This window comes from Eucalyptus grandis, chromosome 2, assembly GCF_016545825.1.
Source record: "Eucalyptus grandis isolate ANBG69807.140 chromosome 2, ASM1654582v1, whole genome shotgun sequence".
Lineage (NCBI taxonomy): Eukaryota > Viridiplantae > Streptophyta > Magnoliopsida > Myrtales > Myrtaceae > Eucalyptus > Eucalyptus grandis.
This window is the reverse complement of record NC_052613.1, coordinates 44951580-44957579: the sequence shown is the minus strand read 5'-3', so window position 1 is coordinate 44957579 and position 6000 is coordinate 44951580.

Genomic DNA, 6000 nt, shown 5'->3' with positions numbered 1-6000 from the left:
ATGAAGTGAAACAATTTCTCTCTAAGAGTTTTGATATGAAAGATATGGGTGAAGCATCTTATGTCATTGGCATTAAGATCCATAGAGATAGATCTCGAGGTATATTAGGACTATCTCAAGAAACCTATATCAATAAGGTCTTAGAGAGGTTTCGGATGAAAGATTGTTCACCAAGTATAGCACCCATAGTGAAGGGTGATAGGTTTAATTTAAACCAATGCCCGAAGAATGATTTTGAAAGGGAACAAATGAAGAACATCCCATATGCTTCTGCTGTTGGAAGCTTGATGTATGCTCAGGTTTGCACTCGACCTGACATAGCCTTTCTTTGTGGGAATATTGGGAAGATACCAAAGTAATCCAGGTATGGACCACTGGAGAGCTGCAAAGAAGGTGATGAGGTATCTTCAAGGAACAAAGGGACACATGCTTATGTACAGACGGACGGACAACTTGGAGGTAGTTGCTTACTCGGACTCGAGACTTTGCTGGCTGCATTGATTCCCGTAAATCAACATCGGGATATATTTTTATGTTCGCTGGCGGAGCTGTATCCTGGAGGAGTGCAAAACAAACCTTGGTTGCCACTTCCACTATGGAGGCAGAGTTCGTTTCCTGTTTTGATGCCACCTCACATGGTGTGTGGTTGAAAGGTTTCATATCAGGGCTTAGAATTATGGATTCCATTGCTAGGCCATTAAGAATATTTTGCGACAATTCAGCTGCAGTTTTTATGGCTAAGAACCACAAAAGTGGTAGTCGAAGCAAGCACATCGACATCAAGTATTTAGCCATCAGAGAACGTGTTAAAGAAAAGAAAGTGGTCATAGAACACATAAGTACTGGATTGATGATAGCTGATTCTTTAACTAAAGGCATGCCGCCAATGAGTTATAAAGATCATGTTTCTAGAATGGGCATTGGTCCAATTATGTAAATTTTTCTTTATATGGAAGAATTTATGAGACTTTTATTCATTTATAATGTTTTTCTCAATACAGTTGTATACATTCAGTTATTATGAGAAAAATAATTACGTTTGACCTGGAGTAAACATAAGGTTTATTCATTAAGTTATTTGATCACATATGGACTGATGAAATACATTGTGATACACGGAAGACAATACTCGCTCTAAGAGGACTCATCGCCGTGATTCATGTGTTTTATTTCAGTATGAAGTTTTGTGGGTTTGGGTTAATAACTCATTTGAAGGAATATTGGGATCAAGTGGGAGAATGTTAAAATATTAATATAGATCCACACAACACAGCACGAGAAATTTGCAATGTAGAAAACACACGTCCTGTTCTACTGCTCAATCCCCTTCACAAAAACTTGATGGTGTGTTTTCTGTATCGTTAGGGTTTGAAACAGACGACCTGACGATTTTATTCCGCTGGTTACGTTACCGGTATCTTCCATCAAGACCATTATGGTAATGTAATAACGGACAAATATCACTTAATACACGTGGGTAATTAAGGGCAATAATTTGAATTAATATAGGGAATCAATTGGGAATTTATTGAGAATGGAATATTGGAATCATAATAAAATATATTAATATTTTAACAATTCGAAGAATCCAAGCTCGGCGTCAAAGGTCTCCTCGACTCCGGCCTCACCTCCATCCCTCCCCTCTTCATCCACCCGCCCAAGACCCTCTCCAGCCTCAGGCCCGCCCACCCCAGGCCCATTTCGATCCATTCAATCCCCACCATCGACCTCTCCGGCTACAACTCCGGCCAGCAGCCCTCCGTCGTCGAAGAAGTGGGGCACGCGGCTCATGAGCTCGGCTTCTTCCAGGTAGTCAACCATGGTGTGCCGACGAAGGTCATGGACCACATGATCACGGCGGTGAAGGCGAGGATCTACCGGAGGGTGATGGAGAACGGGGTCACATTCTTTTCCAACGTCGACTTGTTCCGCTCCAAAGCTGCTAGCTGGGGGTAATCAACACGAAACGATGTAACATATTGACTAAAGGAAGATATGACACATCCTAATGTGACAAGTATGATATTGAGAAATTATACGACTGGATTGCGTGAAGTAAGAGAACTAATTTTTATCCTTAATATCAAAATTTTAAATAAATAAATAAAAAGAAAATTGAGCAAGCAAAAAGAATAAGTTCAAACCAATGCAAAGAAGAGGTGATCGGTTTTCGGTCCGGTCCAAGTCCAATAGAATTAGTCATTATTTTTTTTTATACTTCCATCCAAATATCTTATTGATCAAAGTATAATCAAAAACAAATTCAAAGCTTGAGAAAAATCCTATGCTTTCTTCCAAATATTTTACTATCTAATTACAAACTCCTATTTTCTCGGAAACAATAAACTAAACCCACTAATTTTTTTGAATCAATAAAATGTGCGTGCGTGTGTGCGTGCGTGCGTGCGTGCGATCGTGCGATCGACACTTCTAGGAATCAGACCCAACTAGCTAATTTAGTCCGATCTAAGCGATTCTTGTTTCGGGCGGTCCAGTTTGTATGCCCCTAACATAAGGAGTAATGTTGCAAGGCCAAAAGACGACACGGAAAAGAACGCTTGGGTGTGCAAAAATGAGGAGATGGAATAGGATAAGTAGATCCAACACCTCAAGAGGCATGTGTGTGTGTGTGTGTGTTTAGATCGACGCTTCTAGGAATCAGACCCAACTAGCTAATTCAGTCCGATCTAAGCGATTCTTGTTTCGGGCGGTCCAGTTTGTATGCCCCTAACATAAGGAGTGATGTTGCAGGGCCAAAAGCAGACACAGAAAAGAACGCTTGGGTGTGCAAAAATAAGGAGATGGAATAGGATCAGTAGATCCAACACCTCAGGAGGCATCCCGATGGGACTATTGAGCGAAGGGTTGGGATTGAGTCTCGAAAAGCTATAGGAATTGATGTGCCCGGAGAGTCATGGTAGGGAATTGCTATCCATATTGGCCCCAGCCCGATCTGACGATGGCTTGGGGTCCACTTGACAACGTTCTAATTTTTTATTTTTTTTCACAAATAAAAAAGAATAAAAATTTATTTGATAACGTTAACTAATTTCTTTTTATTTTCCGAAATAAAAAAAAAAAAAACGCCGAGATTGCCTGACGGGGAATAGATTTGGAACAAAAATAAAAAGTAGAAAAAAATAACTTCTTATTACCGAGAACAATTTTTAGAAAAAAGTTAATTTTTTTTTCCTTTTCTTCTTCGTTACCGCCCCCCCCCCTCATCGCTATCGTCGCTGTTTGGCCACCACCCCCCACCGCCGCCCACTGCCGACCGCCGTCGCCTACCAACCGGCGACATTTGGCAAGGAAAAACAAGACAAGAAAAAAAGAAAAAAATATTAAAAAATTAAAAGAAATTCTACATTACCAAACACATTCATGTTCTTTTTCCATTCCGACAGCTTTTAAATTTCATATTATTACCAAACTTGTTATTTCACTTAAAAATTGTTTTGAGGAATAGAAATAGAAAAAAATTATTTCTAAAAAAATTGTTCACCGAGTAAAAGCGTTACCAAATAGACCCTTAGCATCCCACATGAACCAAGAGTGATCACAGTGCTCCTACAAGACCACCTCCTGAGATTGCTGGTGAAGCACAGCAATGAGGGGCTGGATGTGCTGCCCGTCCTAGGTGTTCTAGTTGTGAACATTGGTGACATCCTTCAGGTAAACTTCCATTGAGTACTACGAGCATCTCCAAAGTACCCAAGCTAGTACAGAAGTAACATTATATAATGAAATAGAGATTTGATTTATTTAATTTCAATTTCCCAGATCATGTCCAACAATGAGTACAAAAGTGCAAAGCACTTGGTGTTGGCCAACCCTAACCGAGAGCCACACATGTCGATTGTAGTTTTCCACAACTTGAGCAAGCTAGACATTCAACTCAGACCGTTGCCAGAGCTCACATCCTCGGATAAACCCACTGCTTTTTGACAGTGCACCATGGACAAATACTATAGGAGATTCCATACTACGGAGTTAGAAGAAAGTCTGATAAACTCCTTCAGGGCATGATTGAGAGGTGCATAGGCCAAAAGAGATGATGCAGGTGTCGCGACCTAAATTTCAGGTGCACCACCTAAAATTAGGCTAATGGATTACTAAGCCTAAACTTAGCTCAGACTCCCCCAAGCCCATACCAATTCGCGACTTAGGTTCAAGTTCTTAACATGTAATTGATTTTTTAATTAAGAGTCGTCACTAATATATTTTTGGTGGGTCGATTAGAAACCCAAGTAAAGTAACATGAGATTTACTTTACTCCTACGAACCAGAGATTGTAAGTTCGGGAACTTGGTTACGCTAGATTTCTCTAACGCCCTTCCAATACCTTTCCCTTTTTATTTTAAAAAATATTTTGCAGGCAGCTTGAATTGATTTTAATTTACCTCCATAACATGTGAGATAATCATGCGAGTGCGCAAACTACCAATTAAACACCCAAATGAAGTAATGAATAAATTGCATGACTTACCTCATAGCAACAAAAATATCTGCAATGTTAGCTTAGAATTCACATCAACAATCCTAGATATGATTTCTAATTAACATGCAATCACTCAATTTTGGTTTTCACTTTATTTAATGAGAATCATGCTCTATGCAATACTACTAATCTAACATGGAATGATATGTTATGGTAATATGACCTAAACTATATGACATAAATAAAATGCAATTTATTCTAAAGAATGAAATTGATTAATTCTAAGGCAATTTTTTTTTGTATTTTCCATGAAATTCGAAATTAGAAAAATGCAAAGGTTATCTAGCTAGATTAAGATTTTATTCAATTTGTATTAGGAATTAAGCTAAGCCAAATCCTAATTTAAACTAGAATCTTATCTTAACCAAGTAATCTCTAACCTAAAATGCAATGTATCTAAAAGGATCTATCTAAATAAAATTAAACATGCAATCAACCTAATATGCAATGACGTGCCAAGGATGCCCTAATTCTACATGACACATGCATGCTGATTTTTTTTGTACTTTTCTTTGTAAAATTCGAAATTTAAAATTGCCAAATAATTAAACGTACCATTTAAATTAAAGAAAACTAACATCCTAAATGAACGCATTTTTTTTTGGATTTTTTTTTTAAAAATTCGAAATAAGATTGCAATTCTAAACATGTAAGATAACCCTAAGACTATGAATATTCTAAAACGAACCTAATCCTAATTCAATTTTTTTTGGATTTTTTCTTTTACGAAAATAAAATTGACTCAAATATCATGACAGCAAATTAAGCAAAATAAGATTGATATCCAAAAATTGGCGAACCATATCTCGCGCATGAGATCAGGTTGACCAATTTTAAAATTAAATCGCGAATCGAATCTCGGACATGAGATCGGATTGTCGATTTTTGCAAGAGATTGTGAGTCGGATTTCGGTCGCGAAAATCGGACTGTCAATCCCTAACTTGAGAGACTATTTCATGTTGGAATCTCAACTATTCATTTATGAATAATTCTAAAAAAACAAAGTAAATAAATAAATAAATATAATATAATAAAAATATAAATAAAAAAAACTACCTAATCGATTTCCCTTTTTTCTTTTTTTCTTTTTCGAGCACGGCTTGCTGGCGGGTCTCCAAGGGCGACTGGTCGTCCAGTCCAGCAAGAGAGCTCCGGCAAGGGTGAACCGGCGGCGGGCGAGCGGCGAGGAGGTGAATCGGTGGTGGCTTCACGGACAGGGGCACTGCAAGGGCGTCGGGTCGGACAGCGGTCCGGCTTGGGTCCGGCTGTTGGGCGACGGGCGGCGCTCGGGCTTGGCTGCGGGAGCGATGGGTCGCAGCGAGGGTGAAGGTGCGAGCAGGGGACCGAGCTTCAGCTGCCACAGGGCTGGTGTCACGAGGGCAGATCGCGGCAGTGGCTGGCGAGCTGCGGGGGCGTCGCGGGCCTGCGCTCGGAGCAACGACGGCAGGGGACTCGGACAGCAACGAGCCGCCGGAATCGTGGGATCTGGTGCGCTGAGTGG